At 40.3% G+C, this 18437-nt stretch overlaps 1 long non-coding RNA gene across 2 annotated transcripts in view; it reads left to right on the top strand.

Annotated features, from left to right (window-relative positions):
- Positions 1-18437, top strand: part of LOC120554336 — a 181788-nt gene that overhangs the window by 112909 nt on the left and 50442 nt on the right. Inside the window, exon 3 of one of the 2 annotated variants that reach the window (XR_005638370.1) lies at positions 2004-2058. The exons of the other annotated variant lie outside the window; for it this stretch is intronic. This is a non-coding gene — a long non-coding RNA (uncharacterized LOC120554336). The remainder of the gene's footprint in view (positions 1-2003; positions 2059-18437) is intronic. 2 annotated transcript variants of the gene reach the window in all.

The following is an 18437-nucleotide window of genomic DNA, read 5'->3' as shown; positions in this document are numbered from 1 at the left end:
TTTATCTTAACCTTAGCGAATTGCATAGTCAGCTCAACATGAGCATGTGCATCATGATTATGAAAATGATCGTGACATTTAGTGCTGTCAAACTTAACGTATTTAATAATTTCTGTTAGGTTAATTTGAAAAATTAAACGTGTTAGAAATGAATCACGGGTTGACCGCGATTTCACTTGGTTGTATATGAGAGGTTGTAGTGAGCTCACTTTTGCTGCTAGGATGAAGACTATGGTATTAAATTAAATGGGAAAACATTAGGAATGCATTGGTACCACTCTAAACGTGCTAACAAACAGGGAAGGGGGCTAAATAATTCACCAAATTTAACCAAAAGGTTAACCAAAAAATCCTAGCTTGCACTTTGTCTGTCTTCCATCAGAGTGCAGTTTTTCCTTGTCTTTCATATTTGTGTTTACTATTGTGGAACTGGCAAATACCTGGTGGTTGTTTATGAAAACTTCACAGACAAAATTGATAGGGCCTAGTCATTTTCATCATTTCGCAGCCTTAATATGAATCAAAAGTGTAATATGACATTGACAAAATATTAAATAGGTGATTCAATGCTAATTCTTTAACACAAAGCAACACATGTTATATACATTTATATTTGAATAGTTATAGTATATAGTAACTAACACTCAGTGTAGTTTTGGTATAGGCCTACAGAATATCTAATCCACATGTTCAGGTACAGCAAGTAGCCTACTTTATCTCTGAAAGTGTTGTCAGTAATACTCTCTACTGTTTTATAATTACAAGTTTGTGTAATTTGGGGTTTCTGTAGCCAGGGACATTTCATTATTTGTATTTTATTTCCAATGCAGATGCAATGGCATTGTACATTTTTTGTTTTTATTTGAAGGCTGAGGCTTCATTAATAAACACAACACCAATTATCATCATTGGTTTTGAGATGTTACTTGCTGTGAATACCTTGTCTGATATGCTACAGTATTGTGGCATAGTATCAGGACATCCTGGCTAGTGTCTGTCGCGCACGGCTACGGGCGAATGGCTGGATGATGGTCCTATTTGGGAGAAAGTCCAGGGCTGTTTTTTAGCCCCAGTCCGTCCCTGATTAAGGGTTTCGTTAGCTGCGACTGTCCCTTCAATCCTAGCTATGTGTAGCTACAAATCACCTGATGATAAGCTTCATTTTCGGCGTAATTCAAGTAGATTTACAGTTTGAATTTCGTCACGCCACTTATATAACCTCTACCCCAAGGTCTTATAAAGCTAACAATGGTGTCCGATTTCAATTTTATAAATTTTTGTGAATTTCAGAGGAATTCTAAGAGGAGGCTAGCTAGCTCTCATTGATAGAGCTAGCTCTATCCAGCCGCAGGCTCTATTTCTTTCTATTTCTCTTTATTTCACCGATCGTTTGTTTAAATAACTCAACACATTATAATTACACACATTATAAGATTAACTGGAACCTGTGGTAAGAGATTGCTCGCGTAACAAGCTCGCTGACCGTGCTCTCACTCACACACACGGGGCATTTAGCAGGAAGAGGGGAGCTGCAGGCCCTGGAGCTCTGTCCAGGCAGCGGCGTTTGGTAGTCCATTAACCCACAAAACGGTGACTTTGCACGGGTATGGAGTGCCGTGGGCTGCCAGCCCTGACGGAGCTCAATCTACCTCACAGCAGGCCGGGATCTGTGAAGGAAGGCAGGCCAGGCGGCGAGGCAGCTACACAGGCAGCACCGGCCGCTGAACTCCGACACACAGTCGGACAAAAATTGCAATTAGACATACATTTTCGTAAAACGGCCCATATTTTACCTCTACATAGTTGATTCTCGCATTAAAAAAGTTTCAGATGTGAATTTTGTAATGGAATAGCAGAGATCTGCGCGACCTAGATTCAGAAGACTACCTGGTCTCAGGTCAGTTGTGTAGTGTAAAGTTTTAGGGAAAGATTAAAATGTATAAACTTTATTAAAAGCACCCACCTGATCACAAATCAGCTCCCACTTCTTGTCGTTGTCATAGGAACGCAGCAGACGCACCTTGTCGGGAGGCAAGTTCAAGTTCTGAAACACATAAGGTAATACAAACCTGTTTTTATTTTGAAGGGTCACTTCTCGTGTGTTCATGCTCAAATCCCTCTTGTCGCTACCCGATGTGAGTCGAGTGCAGATGTGAGTTGCGCATGCGTCACTTCGTGGGGACGCATGCGCGTAGTCCTAGACATGCATACTAGGACTACAGTTGAAAATTAGCCGACTGGCTAACACTGGCGCATTTACAGAAATGTTGATTAATGTGCATTGTCCTAATCAAACTTACTTACTGGTGAGTTTTAGTTTTAGGACCTTAACCAAATAGTAGATGCCATGGCCACAGTTTAACCAAACCAAACCCTAACTTTAACCAAACTGTGTAATTTCTCAAACTTGATGATGTGACTTAGAGTTAGGATTGATACTTGATACTACAGAAAACCTTACAAACTGGCAGCATGGAGTTTGAAAGATGCTGTTGAGGTGCATTGTGGGAATTGTAGGATCCAGCGTTTTGAAGCTTGACTCATACTTGGGGCTAAACAGCTGTCCAACAAGATCTCAGCTATGAAATCAGTCCCGTCTCTGTCCTTTGAAAAGAAAACCAAGCAAATATTTGAGTGCCATTTGTTAAGCACAATGGCAAAACAGACTATATAAAAAGCTACAACCATATTTTGGCATGATCTTCAAAATATGATGTGTGTAATGGTCTTTAGCCAAGGAATAATTTCATGGCCTATTCTTTATAGCCAGAGAAATACTGTCTATAAAATTATTTTTGTTGGCCACCCTAAATCCCCTCTGTGCAAAAGAGGAAGTTACTTATCAAGGATCTGGTATACCTGTGCCAAGCTAAGCTTCATGTTACTGCCTCTTTAACCAACCCAATATCCTGTTGTTTTTTGTGTGTTAAGTGTTGATAGTTTTCCATGTGTTTCTTGGAAAGAGGCGGACTGCCGCTCCTTCATGTTTAGCCTCAAACAGATACACACGCCATCGTAGACACACTTCGGCCCATATTCACACAACCCCATACAGACACACACACACACACACACACACACACACAGCACAAACAGACTGCTGCTCTTTGAGGCCGCGGAGCAAGAGCAGCAAATGATTGCCGTAAAGTTTGCTGTTGCTTTCGACAAAGCAGCCTCTGTTCTTCATTTTGTGCCCCCCACCACAGACGCCTTTCCCCTCCTCCTCCCACCCATTTCATGCCTTCTCCTTCCTATATCCCTCTCTCACCTCTCTTCTGTGTCTCCATGTCAACCCCCCTTCACCATGCTCTATGCTCCATCCTCTCTCTCTCTTCTCTCTCTCTCTCTCTCTCTCTCTCTCTCTCTTCTGTCAGCCGCCTCCCTTTCTCCCTCCGCTCTCTTAATTCAGCTCACCTCTCCTCTCGCTCATCGCACTTCAGATATTTATCAGAGGGAGAGCAGGGGCTGAGACTGCAGCAAAGGGACCATTTTGGTGTGTGTGTGTGTGTGTGTGTGTGTGTGTGTGTGTGTGTGTGTGTGTGTGTGTGTGTGTGTGTGTGTGTGTGTGTGTGTGTGTGTGTGTGGCTGCATGGGGACAAGAGAGAAGTGTCAAAGGGGAGTGTGGGATGGGATTTCCACCCACATAGATAAAACTAGGGAAGATCCGCTTTCCAGATCAGCGAGGGGATACCTGCAGTGTGCAACTCGTGTGTAGGTGATGCTGCCAGGGTTTCAGTGGGTTTGTCCTTGTAAACACCAGATTCTGGAATAAACCCGTATGTGTACTTAATGAGTAAAACAAAATGAACTGAAATGAAATAATATAAAAAAAACCTTGGGTCTATTTTTCTTATGTGGTGGTGTATCTTTCTAACCTTTGCCACACAGTTGTCACAGTGCAGTAGCAGCAGCAGTGTAGTTTGCAGCAGAATTTAGTTTTGTGATGTGGAGCATGATTGGTAAATGTCAGTCTTTAGCGCCACGCCCTCAGACTTAAAGAGAAAAGACTCGCTTTTATAACCAAACATTAGTCACAAAGTTAGTGACTTTAGCTAAACTGTGTGCTAGCATTTTCGCCATATGTTGTGTTTACAGCTTGTTCCGCTGCCCCCAAGTGGCCCAGAAAAGAACATTAATGCAGCTTTTAGTGTTAGATTACATATTACAGATTGTTATGTAGCTGTGTAAGAATATGCAGAATAGATCTTTCTAAAATTGTTTAATGTTTGTTAATAATTGCTTGTAATTCAGGATCGCCTGTGATGACATTTGGCTAGGCGCAGAGGTAAACTAGCAGTTTTGACCAAAAAGGAGGGAGTGAAGATGAAGTTGAAGAAAGAGGGTGAAGTCATCTGGCTGGATGCATTAATTGATGGATCCGGGGGAAAACAGGGGATGAGCAGGGGGAGATTGTAGGTCAGAATGGAAAGTTGGAATTAATTAGGGCCCATCGCAGGGCAAATGAATGGCTCATTGTTATCACGCACAGACAGCAAGAAGGAACAATCTGGGCTTTGTGCTCGGAGTTCACCTCTCCGTCCCCCTCGTTCTCACTGAGTGCATACATACATGGTAATGTTTCAGCATGCAACACAAAGAGGAAGGTAGTTACATCATGAAACCAAGATATGATGATACTATTCTTAAAAGGCAGCAGTAGTTAGTCTTTGTTTATTCCAACACTGCATGATGAAATCTCAATTTTTCAATATTTTTCCAATATTAAGTTTTTTTTAATGGGACAATTAATATTTACACCCCAAATTGTTTGCCTTTATAACTCATATGTGTCATCATTTGTGAAGTAATGTATATGAGCTGTAGTAAGACTGAGAGCTCTGTTTGAACTCAGCAGAGGGGAGAATGGGACAGGCAGGTGGCTCTTATCTCTGGCAGACCACAGCATGGGGACACTCACTGCATTGTTTTCTCCCTCTCACACTCTCTCACACACACACACACACACACACACACACAAACACACTCTAGCGCATGCCGGCTGGCTTGGTACCAACCATCTGCTGTGGAGGACAGGAGTCTTCCACTCTTTGGTGGTGATGTATGGTGTCTGGCTGCTACTTGCCACCTCACCCAGCAGTCACAAGTTCAACACTTCATCATATAGAGCCAGAAGTGGGTCAAACTCCAGCATCGCTTTGAATTCTTTGAGTGTTTGAGTGCATGACTTTGTCAGCTCGCAAAGAACTACTAGAAGTTGCCTTTCATGATGGAATTCACCAAGTCAATGGTATATCAATATTATAAATTTGGAGTCTTGGATGATGGTTTGTAGCATTCTTTTCTGTTGAATACTTGTTTTTGAGAGCAGCGGATATTTATTTAATGGAGTGTGATGGCAGTGTTGGTCTGTTGGTCCACCACTTTGGTCTAGACTGATATATGTTTTAAATTATTGATTCGCAATTAAATTTCTTACAGACATTACTGGTTCCCAGAGGATGAACCCTAACAACTTCGGTGATTTTGAAATGTATGGAAAATTATTGGATGCATTACCATGGGGTTTTTTTCTTCACATGAATGGTCGCCAGAGGATGAATCCTAATGACTTTGATGATCTCCTAATTTTTTCTCTAGTGCCATCGCCAGGTCAAATTTATGACCAAATGCCTGCTGAACTATTGACATTACCACCAGCTGTACTTTTTGTTTGCTAAACTACAATGATGAGCATGGTAAACATTATACCTGCTGTACATTGACCCTTATTACACTTCCTGCACAGCTGTCATGTCAAGAGCAAGCACTAATCTTAGCACTATCATCCTAACTAATTTGATAATTTACCACTTTCCTCACTTTAAGGCAACCAGGTCCAAATTTATTTTGTCTTTGCCTTTAAAGATTGGTCATATTGACTCCAGTCCCGTATTCAATCTCAGCTGTCTGCAAGCGGATTGGAGAGCATTTGCCAGTAAGTGCTGTTTATTGCTTCCAACTAATGGGGATCTTTGCATCGGAGACTGTAGACAACCTCTCCTCCCCATTGACATCTTGATAAGTGGAAAATTGGGCCTGGAAATGGAGCTGGAGAAGGTTTACAGAGTCTCTCCACCCTGCATAATTGCAGCCTCGAAGCTGGCTGTAATTAATCTTTGAGAAAACTTGTCAAATTATTAATAGGGCCCTTAAGTGATGGCCCTGAAAGGAGGCCACTGTTCGGAGACGTAGGAGAGGGAGCAAGAGCTTTTGTGAGGGCTGTTTACTGTGAAAATATGAAGAGGTCGCTCTCCAGGAGTTCCACGACTCCACGTGTCAAAGCTCTCCACACATGAAGGAGTTAAAGGGAATGTAGGTCTCTCCGGAAACCAGAGAGCTCAGACTCGAAACTTGAAATGTCATCAGGTATAAAGTGGGCTGCTCTGTAGTCACTAGATGGAAGATTTTTGTCAACGCACCAAGCAGTCTATGGCTTTCGGAGAGAGATGCTGCAGATATACATAAGAATTCCTGCTGTTTTCCAGCACATGGGCAACACTCTTTACCCTCTCTGCCTCTCACCACACCCCCTGGTCCTGGTGAACACAACGACCATTGTTTTCACCAACAGGCCACCTCACACCATCCCATTCACACATTTGTATCTTTACAAGTCTCACTATAGCTGCGTACAAGGAGGAGAACTCTATTCAAACTTATATATCAGTTGCAGTTGCTTGAATGTGTAACGCATACAATATCATGAAATTATTTCCAGTAATTTGCCCATCAAAATTTATTTTAGTTCCAACAGGAAATTAAATCTGAAAGGAACTGCCGCAGCTAATATAATGCTTGTCTTTAATAAGTGGAGTTAATTACATTAGTGAAGTAGTGAAGTGAAGAAGTAAATTTAACTGAAAAACTCAAATAATTCACATCTCATAATACATTCTATAGTCAATTTCATACCATGCTCTATTGTTGTTAACATGGGTACCTATTACATGCTTGAGCACAGTTCTTCAGCTTTCATAAAGACACAAAATGAAAGCAAAACCTGACAGACTGAAACAGAGTGCACGCTGAAAATAGTGACAAGATGAAGTTTTATGTGAATCCAAAGGCCATAATTGTTATTGCCAATTCCTCAGGAATGAAATCCTAGAAAAGGCAGGTTCAGTGAATACTGGGGTGCTGAAAATGGCATTTGTTTCTAGATTTGCTACAAATGAAGAATGTTGATATGTTTGTTTACTTCCACTATATTATTCTTTTTGGCATGGTAATCATTCTACTTTACAATAAGAATTATTGGTTGGAAAGAAAGAAAAAACGCTGGTACACCTGGTGGAGCTCTTTGTCTTTTAAGTCATTTTGGTTATCACTGCTCATGCTAAATACCTAGTTGAAGCAGTTTTTCTCTGCCTTTAACATTAGCTCTCGTTGCTGTTGGGAACAAGATACAACCTGGACATTTACTTATATAAAATGTGTCCGGATTAATGAGCCGTTGCATCGTTTGGATATTATTCCTCAACTGGCAGACCTGAGGTGGCATCCACAGGAGAATATGTCAATATTTGCGGACGTTGAGCTTGTACCAATGTGCAAGTGTGTGTATAGTGTAAGTGTTGTTCCAGAAACAAAGTGCTGCATGGGAACAAGAGATAAATGGTGCAGAAGTCAAACAAAACATGAAAAAGACAGGTTTGTTGTTCAGTCTGGGACTAACTGCTGTCTTCGAGCAAAGAGATGTCACTTTGGGTGTAGGTTATATGTGCTGCTGAGGCTGAATGTCACCTGTTTTGGCCCTTCATTAGCAATATTAGCTGTTTTGGTGGATTTGTTGCACATGTACTTGCGCAATTCCTCCCACAAAACTGTGCACACACCTCAACCACATTCTCTGCAAATGTGAACAAAGTTTACACTAAATATTAAAACAATATTTTAACTTTGTACATTTTATTATTGTAACAAATACTATTTTGACATATATTTAGCATATAACAAGAGCTAACTGAACAATTAACAGGGACTTGGGTTTTTATATTTCAATGTTTCTTTAAAGATGTGTGGCAAATTCTTTTTTTAGTCCCTTTTTGAGTCTATTTTGGGTCGAAATGGGTGGGGTTTGCCTGACAGGATTATACAAAAAAGTTTGGACAATTCCCGGAAAGAAGTGAAGTAAGCTTGCCAGTGCAGGACAACCCACCCACAAAGAATTACCCAACACTATTCATTATACAATATTTGGTTAAAGACTTTGCATCCCATTGACAAATTCCTTGTTCGTTTTAAAGAGATAACCTACAGGCCACATTTGTGGTTTCACATGTGTGGGAAATGCCTCAAAAATCCCTGTTTATGTGCATGTATGTGTGTTTGGAGGGTGTGTTGTGTGTGCGTGCAGTCTTGTGAAATGTCACAGTCCCATGCATGACATTCAACAGACAGGTATGTGTGTCCATTCTCCCTGTACGTACGAAAGATGCCCCGAGGACCTGCTGTTTGTAGTGACTCCTAAATGAAGGAGGCGTGTGTACACGCAAATGCCAAAAAGCGGATCACACAGCCATTCTGTTCTTCCGCAACACCGTGTTTCGTGCCCACTTGAAAGCAGCGCTGCATTGTGCCAAAGAGATTACATATTTCCTCACCTAATGCCACAGGGTTAAGAAGCTTTGCTTTTGTGTGGGCGTTTGAAAGGAGTTCAGTGGTGGAATGAGTTTAAATTCACAGAGACAATAGAGAAATAATCAAGCAGAAACTTTAAAGGAATAGTTTAACATTTTGGCCTTTCTCAACGAGATCTACATGAGAAGATCAATACCATCTGTCCATCAAATGTAAAGCTGGAGCCAGGAGACGGTTTCAGAACATAATCATTTGTATTGCATATGCGGTGAGTGAAAGCTCAAACACAAAACCATCTGTACATGGAAAGTCTTTGTGGTTTTACAAGGCTGATGCATGCATATTTGGTACACTTCTGTGTATGATCGGATCACTTCAGTGGTTGTCTATAATTAAAGTTGGTTCATATCATAAGTGTGATAGGATAGCTGTCACACCACAAACAAAGTTTATTTCCAGGAAGGCATTAAACCTGGCCACTAGCAGAGGTGGGTAGTAACGAGTTACATTTACTCCGTTACATTTACTTGAGTAAGTTTTTGAAAAAATTATACTTCCAGGAGTAGTTTTAAATCACTATACTTTTTACTTTTACTTGAGTAGATTTGTGAAGAAGAAACTGTACTCTTACTCCGCTACATTAGGCTACAATGAGCTTGTTACTTTTCTTTTTACCTCTTTGGTATTCTACGCCTCATTGTTTTTATCCCCCCCGCGTACGCCTCATTTTAATGTTTTATTTTGACAGAGAGAGAGACTTCCGCTAAAGGCTCTACCACGTGGCTGTGTTTCACCAATCAAACTTAGTTGTGCATTCTCATCACGTGACCATACTCAATCTCATCGGCGGGACGGGTTAGCTTTACAATGTCAGAATCAACCATCGGCGATGCAGACACAGATGCCACATATTTTACATAAGAAGAGCAAACTATAATTCTACATAAAAATGAAGAACACAGACACGGTTTTACAGGCAAAACGCAATACAGTTGCTGCTTCCTAAAACAGCTGGCAAAAAAAATAAAATAGGCGACGCTGTAGATGCGTACGCTAGCCTACATCACAACGCTTATCAATATCATATATATATATATATATATATATATATATATATATATATATACAATAACGGCGTCACCGTTCTTAGAAGATCAGGTGGAGCTCGGTGCGCAGAGAGAGAGAGAGAGAGAGAGAGAGAGAGAGGTGCGCTCATACAAAAACATTTAGAGACCGACAACCCCGTTAACATTCCCTGATGGGTATATTTATGAAATATATAGATTTGAATGGGAGGGAATTACATATCAGCTATTTGTCGGCTTCTTGAGCCGTGTGTCGCCAATGCGCACAGCGGTTTGAATGATGTTTTTTATATTTTTTATTTGCTCTCACGATCGCTTCCACTGCCAGGGTTGCAACTGAAATAATAGGCTAAAGCAACGACAGTTTATGGAAAGCACAAGTGTAATTATGGTCAGATGTTGTGCCTGACTGATGGGGAAGTGATATTGATAAGCGTTGTGATGTAGGCTAGCCTACAGCGTCGCCTATTTTATTTTTTTTGCCAGCTGTTTTAGGAAGCAGCGACTGTATTGCGTTTCGTCTGTAAAACCGTGTCTGTGTTCATTTTTATGTAGAATTATAGTTTGCTCTTCTTATGTAAAATATGTGGCTATTGGTCATGTTAGGCGACGCTGTAGATGCGTAGGCTAGCCTACATCCCAACGCTTATCAATATCACTTCCCCATCAGTCAGGCACAACATCTGACCATAATTAAACTTGTGCTTTCCATAAACTGTCGTTGCTTTAGCCTATTATTTCAGTTGCAACCCTGGCAGTGGAAGCGATCGTGAGAGTAAATAAAAAATATAAAAAACATCATTCAAACCGCTGTGCGCATTGGCGACACACGGCTCAAGAAGCCGACAAATAGCCGATATGTAATTCCCTCCCATTAAAATCTATATATTTCATAAATATACCCATCAGGGAATGTTAACGGGGTTGTCGGTCTCTAAATGTTTTTTGTATGAGCACACTCTCTTTTTTTTTTTTTTTTTTTTTTTTTCTCTCTCTCTGCTATCCGAACCCCGCTTCGATCTTCTAAGAACGGTTGACGCGTATCAATCGAGTATTGATTGGTCAGTTGGCGATGCTTTTACACCGGTTGATCTCTGATCTCCAACATAACCTGCTCCCGACCAGGTTAGCGTCCAGCATGAGTTACCACGGCGATTGAACCCGGTAACAAGTGATCCACACCGTGTGATACAGAAAACCAAATTTTTTTTGTAGCCGTAGAGGCCTCTGGCCTCATAATGAAAGCATGTTTACCTTAGTAAAAGTGCCAAACAGCAGCTACATTACCTTGTTCTGGTTCTGCCTGCAGAGCCTGGTAAAAAAAAAAAGTATAAAGGTTTGGAAATTTGTGTTACTTGTGCTTATTTATTTTTTATGTATTATTATTTTATTGATTTTATTTTTTTTAAGTATTTGAATTTACCTGGATTATTTTAATTTAAGCTATTTTGTAATTAATTAATTAAAATTTATTTTATTGATTGGATGAACTAGGCTATAATTTGCCTAAAGATGATTATTTTGTATTTTTGTCTGTCTGATTGAATGTTTGTGTTAAAAAAAAAATCAGACGTTACTCAACAGTTACTCAGTACATGAGTAGTTTTTTCACCAAGTACTTTTTTACTCTTACTCAAGTAATTATTTGGATGACTACTTTTTATTTTTACTTGAGTCATATTATTCTGAAGTAACAGTACTTTTACTTGAGTACAATTTTTGGCCACTCTACCCACCTCTGGCCACTGGTTACCAGGCAATAGTTGCAGCAAATTGTTATTTACACATTTTGGTATGTGTACAGATTAAACAAGATATATATTATGTTAAAGGGGCTGTACTAGATATTCAGAACACTAATATAGCAGCAAACAAATGTTTGCTATGCAAAGATATAGTGGAGTTATCGCGTCCTGAGCAGAGAATAAGTCATACTCCCTCTGTGTGTTGGAATCCAAGTTTCTCTGGTCTTAGTTTTGGTAGGCGATCCGGCAGCGCGTCACGTCAGTGCATGTGACCGTGAAAAAACTTGGGTATTTCACGTGTTAGTGAAAGGTCTGTGAGAGCCATGTGGAGGCAATCCCAGCCCGCTGTTTTCAGTATTTGTAGGTGTTTTTAAAAGTTTGAAGAGCCTGCAAGCAGTTTTCCCCTGTTTCCAATCTTTATGCTAAGCTAAGCTAATCGACTCTCTGTGCTAGCTCCACAGTTAAGGCACAGACATGAGTGGTATCAATCATCTCATCTAACTCTCAGCAACAAAGCAACAAAGCATATTTTCCAAAATAGATAGTCTAACTATTTATGGAATGTTTTGGACCTATACACCAACAAATTTTCAGACAAAATGTGAAGGGCCTCAAGTCATTTTATTGATCACGGTTTTGTCTTTTGTTCTGAAACTATTACACTTACCACACATGCTTTTTGGCTAAGGCAAGCTGTTTGCTTTGAAGAAACACCCACACACCGGAAAGCTGCTGGATGAGCATGGTGAAGTAGACACACACTTCACCAGTTGGTTTTCACCTTGACACACACACACACACACACACACTCTCGGTAGTAGCCAGGCAGCCGAGGCCCTCAGATATGCTGTTGACAGAGATTATCAGTGCAGTTCCCTGGCTGCCTTTCTCTCTCTGCATGTGACAGAGTTTGCTTTGGGCTGGAACTACACCCTGACGAGGCTCCACCTGGTCAGAACGTGGGCGAGAGGCTTTCAAATAGAGAGACGGATAGCGAGAAAGGATGAGGAAAATGAGTTGAGAGACAGGAGAGGGCCCCATAAAGGAAAACATTTGCAAACCGGAAGGGAGTTATGTAAATGGGTCAGTCATTAAGGCCTTCTAAAAAAGAGGAGGCCAGATTGGGGCCAGGGGAAGGCGGCTAGGCAAGTAGGGAACATAAACCCATTATGTGAATAGGCTTCACTGTTCAACGTAAGCTCCTCTTTCTTTTCTCTCTTTTTTTTTAATACAGTCTTTACCTAAAGGCTAATATCAGCAGAGGTGGGTAGAGTAGCCAAAAACTGTACTCAAGTAAAAGTACTGTTACATCAGAATAATATGACTCAAGTAAAAGTAAAAAGTAGTCATCCAAATATTTACTTGAGTAAGAGTAAAAAAGTACTTGGTGAAAAAACTACTCAAGTACTGAGTAACTGTTGAGTAACGTCTGATTTATTTTTAACACAAACATTCAATCAGACGGACAAAAATACAAAATAATCATCTTTAGGCAAATTATAGTTAATCCAATCAATAAAATAAATTATAATGAATTCATTAATTAATTACAAAATATCTTAAATTAAAAATAATCCAGGTAAATTCAAATACTTAAAAAATAAAATCAATAAAATAATAATACATAAAAAATAAATAAGCACAAGTAACACAAATTTCCAAACCTTTATACTTTTTTTTTTTTACCAGGCTCTGCAGGCAGAACCAGAACAAGGTAATGTAGCTGCTGTTTGGCACTTTTACTAAGGTAAACATGCTTTCATTATGAGGCCAGAGGCCTGTACTACGAAGCAAGATTTGGTTTTCTATATCACGAAGGTGGATCACTTGTTACCGGGTTCAATCGCCGTGGTAACTCATGCTGGACGCCTAACCTGGTCGGGAGCAGGTTATGTTGGAGATCAGAGATCAACCGGTGTAAAAGCATCGCCAACTGACCAATCAATACTCGATTGATAACGGCGTCACCGTTCTTAGAAGATCAGGCGGAGCTCGGTGCGCAGAGAGAGAGAGAGAGAGAGAGAGAGAGAGAGAGAGAGAGAGAGAGAGAGAGAGAGAGAGAGAGGTGCGCTCATACAAAAACATTTAGAGACCGACAACCCCGTTAACATTCCCTGATGGGTATATTTATGAAATATATAGATTTGAATGGGAGGGAATTACATATCGGCTATTTGTCGGCTTCTTGAGCCGTGTGTCGCCAATGCGCACAGCGGTTTGAATGATGTTTTTTATATTTTTTATTTGCTCTCACGATCGCTTCCACTGCCAGGGTTGCAACTGAAATAATAGGCTAAAGCAACGACAGTTTATGGAAAGCACAAGTTTAATTATGGTCAGATGTTGTGCCTGACTGATGGGGAAGTGATATTGATAAGCGTTGTGATGTAGGCTAGCCTACAGCGTCGCCTATTTTATTTTTTTTGCCAGCTGTCCTCCTGTTTTAGGAAGCAGCGACTGTATTGCGTTTCGTCTGTAAAACCGTGTCTGTGTTCATTTTTATGTAGAATTATAGTTTGCTCTTCTTATGTAAAATATGTGGCTATTGGTCATGTTGTGCAAACATTACCTCTTTTATGTGAACACGCGCCGCTAGATTGTGAAACCCTGATGGTTGATTGAACTAGTTGTTAACCACCGTTATATATGTCAGTGGTCGTGACACAGCTTGCGGGACCGCGGTTGTTAGGTTAGGTGAAGCCGGGTAACTTAAAGAAATCCAGGACATGTTGATCTGGCCTCTGGGGTGTTCGTCCTCATCTGTGTCTGCATCGTCGATGGTTGATTCTGACATTGTAAAGCTAACCCGTCCCGCCGATGAGATTGAGTATGGTCACGTGACGAGACTGCACAACTATGTTTGATTGGTGAAACACAGCCACGTGGTAGAGCCTTTAGCGGAAGTCTCTCTCTCTGTCAAAATAAAACATTAAAATGAGGCGTACGCGGGGGGGATAAAAACAATGAGGCGTAGAATACCAAAGAGGTAAAAAGAAAAGTAACGAGCTCATTGTAGCCTAATGTAGCGGAGTAAGAGTACAGTTTCTTCTTCACAAATCTACTCAAGTAAAAAGTATAGTGATTTAAAACTACTCCTGGAAGTATAATTTTTTCAAAAACTTACTCAAGTAAATGTAACGGAGTAAATGTAACTCGTTACTACCCACCTCTGAATATCAGCAATAAGTAGACACTTCCCAGAATATCTTAACGCGGTCATTACAGTATTTCCCAGAGCAATGAGGCGTCTACTTGACTCATCCTTTCAGTCTAACGTCTCGGACACTGATTGTTATTCAGTGTGCTTCTGTGTTACTATGGTTTTCAGCTACATCAACACCACAGGACTTGACGGTTAATTCAGAAAATCTATGCAGAATTAGATTTTTTTTAAATGATTATTTACATCAATACAAGTTGAAGCACATACTGTCGACAAGCAGCCGTTGTAGAGCCAGTTCTGACAGCTCGCATAGCTGTCAGCGGCACGAAAAAGAAGGAAGAGAGAGACGGGGGGTGGGAGCAACAACATCCTGTGTCTAATGTGACACTTATCAAAACCTGGTGTATAATTTACACAGGAAGGGAAGTGCAACACCTGAGCCCTGTCTGTCAGGAGGCAGGAGACAGCTTGTAGCTTCAAATGTTTCACAATGAACAGGCAAACGTGGTCTGGCACATGTAGAGGCCCTTCTCGCAGCACGGATAGTGCTCAAGTCTAGTCTTGAGTGAGGTCATGAGTCCAGATTCCTGCACTTTTGTTTACTGGCTAAAACATGATCAAATGGTATTGATCTCCACTTTAATGAAACTGCCAGAAGTCACTGTCATCCATTACGCTGAGGTGCAGAGGGCAATGGGATAAATTGGATCTGGATCCCTGATTTTTCTTTTCTTCTTCTTCTTCTATAAAGATTAGAGCCTGCAGGAAACTCATGCCACTTTTACTTAACCTGTAACATCTCCACTGGAGCCAAACCTCAACATAAAGTCTGTGGTTTTACTTACCAGCTCCCCTAGGTGAAGGGAACATGTGCAACCACTGCCTCCTTGTGGTAAAACATGGAATGACACTATTACCACCCTGCAGTTTGTTTTAGTGCTAATTAGCAAATGTTAGCATGCTTAAATAAGATGGTGAACATGATAAACATACCTGCTTAATATGTAAGCATTGTCATTACAAGCAGCTTAGCATGCGTATGTTAGCATTTAGCACAAAGCCCTACTGTGCCACAAACTCACAAAGCTGCAAGCATGGCTGTCAACTCCTAGTCTTGTTTACATGTAACTAGATTTTTTGAATTGAAATAATAAAAAAATACGGACAGGTTTTTGATGAAAAGACATTGTGGAGAATATTATCGCAGGGCTTGATTGATGGTACAACTCTGCATGAATTCATACATACACAGTAAGCTTTCACTTAGCAGCTTTAGGAGAATAAACTAAGCTGTAAATGTTTAAATTTTAAGCTCACTTTTAAGCAGGGTTTCCCCTAGTGTATTGCACGCCTGGTGGCCCACCAGGCCTAAGTTGCCCCCCCGCCTAAGCCACTTGGAATTCTTTTTTAAATTGTATTAAAGACGTTATTTTTTATTTTTTTTAAACTACAGTTACAGTGGGGCTACCCTGTTTGAAACTTTTTTCATCTCCAGTTAGCTTTTAGCACTGACTTAATGTACGGCCCTATGGAATCTGTCTTATAGCTTTTTTAAATTTCGTGATTCCATCCGTGATTCTGTTATCACAGAAACTATTGGGCTCTTCATTAATGCTGCCATCAGTCTGTGACTGGCCCCTTGTTGGGAAAAAAAAAAAAACACTTGCCACCGGGCTAAACAACTTTTCTGGGGGATACCCTGAAGTGTTTCAATGTGCCAACCTTCATCAGATAAATGTTTGACGCTACACTTCCAGTAACTAAAACTGATAAAGGTCAAATACAGTTTCCACTTTTGTTTTTTTGCTTTTTAAATCAGATAATCTGTCTATTTTAGGCTGCAACCAAAGTGTTATTTTGAGCGCAGTTTGTCTAGTTTGGCGCAATCTTGAGCTGACAGAGAGCCACTTAATGACCTAGTGACTGTTCTGCCTCCTGACCAGTGGTGTCTTCTGACATTAAACCAAGCTTTTAGATTTTAACATGGGTAGCTGTGTGAGGACAGAGGGCCTAGTTAACAGCCTGAGGCACTGGGCTGTGTGGACATTGATCTAGCAGAGAGCAAAAAAGCACTCCCAGAGCAGTGCTAAAGAGCCCCTGGCTTATATTTATCAAGCCTCTCTGAGCTGGACTGCTGAACTCGGATCAGTGGTTAGGTCGCACCGCCATTTAAACTTCAATAAAACGACAAGAGTAAAAAATGGGTCACAAATCACCAGTGTAGCAGCACAGCAGACTTTTAGAGAGACTAAATCATAAATATAAGATATCCGATCATCAATGAAACAGGAGCTATCTAATAAAATGGGATAAGAGGTGTTGAATCAATATTTCAGAATACTTTGACTTTTAGATTTTATAGATAATAAAGATGTCGTCAAAGATGTGAGAGCCATTCAACTGAAATGATCTCACGCTGGTCCCTCACTCCCAGACTTTAACAATATTAATGCTGCCTCTTGCATGAAACTTAAATTGAATATAAAGGACTTTATTTTTCAGATCAAAAAAACACTAATTCACTTTTTATCTCATCTAAGAGAAACAAGGATCTTGTTGGTGGAAAAGAGGCTAAAGATGACCCATACATTGAATGAAGAAATGAAGTGAACAGAAACCTCAAAAAACACTCATAAAGAAGGACATGCTTGAGTTGAAGAGCTTTGACCCAAATACAGAACGTGTACTGAGCTGCTAATGAAACTACTATCTTAGAATCTTACAAGCAGTATTTAGCTCCATCTAGTGGACGCAATGACTATAACCGGTCATGCCTATCGCACACATCATTGTGTTTTATATGAAAGTATTGGGTGGTCTTCACTCCAAGAAAGATGTGATATACTCACTGGTATCTCTTCATCTATACGGCTCTTATTGGAAAACTACCTTACAGAACTTCTCTGTCACACAGAGGGACATTATCAGACTCGCTGACAGGCTTTTGTTTCATTTTCCACAAGCTCGGTCTGAACCTGAAAAAAACTGCCTTTAGTTTTAGTGCACCCCGACTCCTGGAACAAATTACAGACTCTTAGACAATTTAGAAATCTGGTTTTAAACCTGCAAACTTCTACTTGTAACTGCTTCACATAGTTGTACTTTCTTTTGCATCCTTATCATCCTAATTTATTAAATAATTTGCCAATTCAGAATTTTGTATTACTATTGTCTATTCTATTGTCTTTCTATATGATTCTTATGAATGTATTTTCAGTGTTCTGTTTTTGTCTTTGTAATTTGACTTGATGAGATTGAAAAGGAGGGTCGCCCCTCAATGATTTCTCGAGGATGAATAAAGGTTGAATGAATGACTGAATGAATATGAGCAATGTTCATCATCTTAGTTTAGCATAAGTAACATTTGAAGTGCATCTGAGGCTTATGGGAACATCATTAGTTTCTAAGTATTTGGTCATAAACCAAAGTAAACCATAATCATTTCTCATTTGTTTTCTTAAAGACATTGAAGTATTGTTGTCAGAAGCTTCCCCTCTCCATCTACACGGCTTTCCTCGTGCTTAACGATTTCTTTGCCCTTAGTGGTGCAGTTAATGTGTGCCCAAATGCTAGCCTAGAAATCTAGACGCACCAAATTTATTTTGTGGGTCTGGCTTGTCAGGCTACCCAAATGCCATAAAGATAACGCACATCCATTTCAGGGTTTTTACTTAAAAGTAGTTATTGTTTGAACATTATATTTTCTTCTTTATTGAGCTATGAACGGAAGGCCTGGGGGGAGATAATGCAACAGAAAAAGGCCCGTGAAGCTGGTTTAGGGTCAGTTCCACACTAAGAGCCTGATTGTTTGGCTGGATGATAGCCAGTTAAGTGTCCATGAGTTAAATGTCGACGCCTAAATAC

This window comes from Perca fluviatilis, chromosome 24 (assembly GCF_010015445.1).
Source record: "Perca fluviatilis chromosome 24, GENO_Pfluv_1.0, whole genome shotgun sequence".
Classification (NCBI taxonomy): domain Eukaryota; kingdom Metazoa; phylum Chordata; class Actinopteri; order Perciformes; family Percidae; genus Perca; species Perca fluviatilis.
The sequence above is the reverse complement of the archived record's forward strand: the minus strand, read 5'-3'. Positions and strand labels throughout refer to the sequence as shown.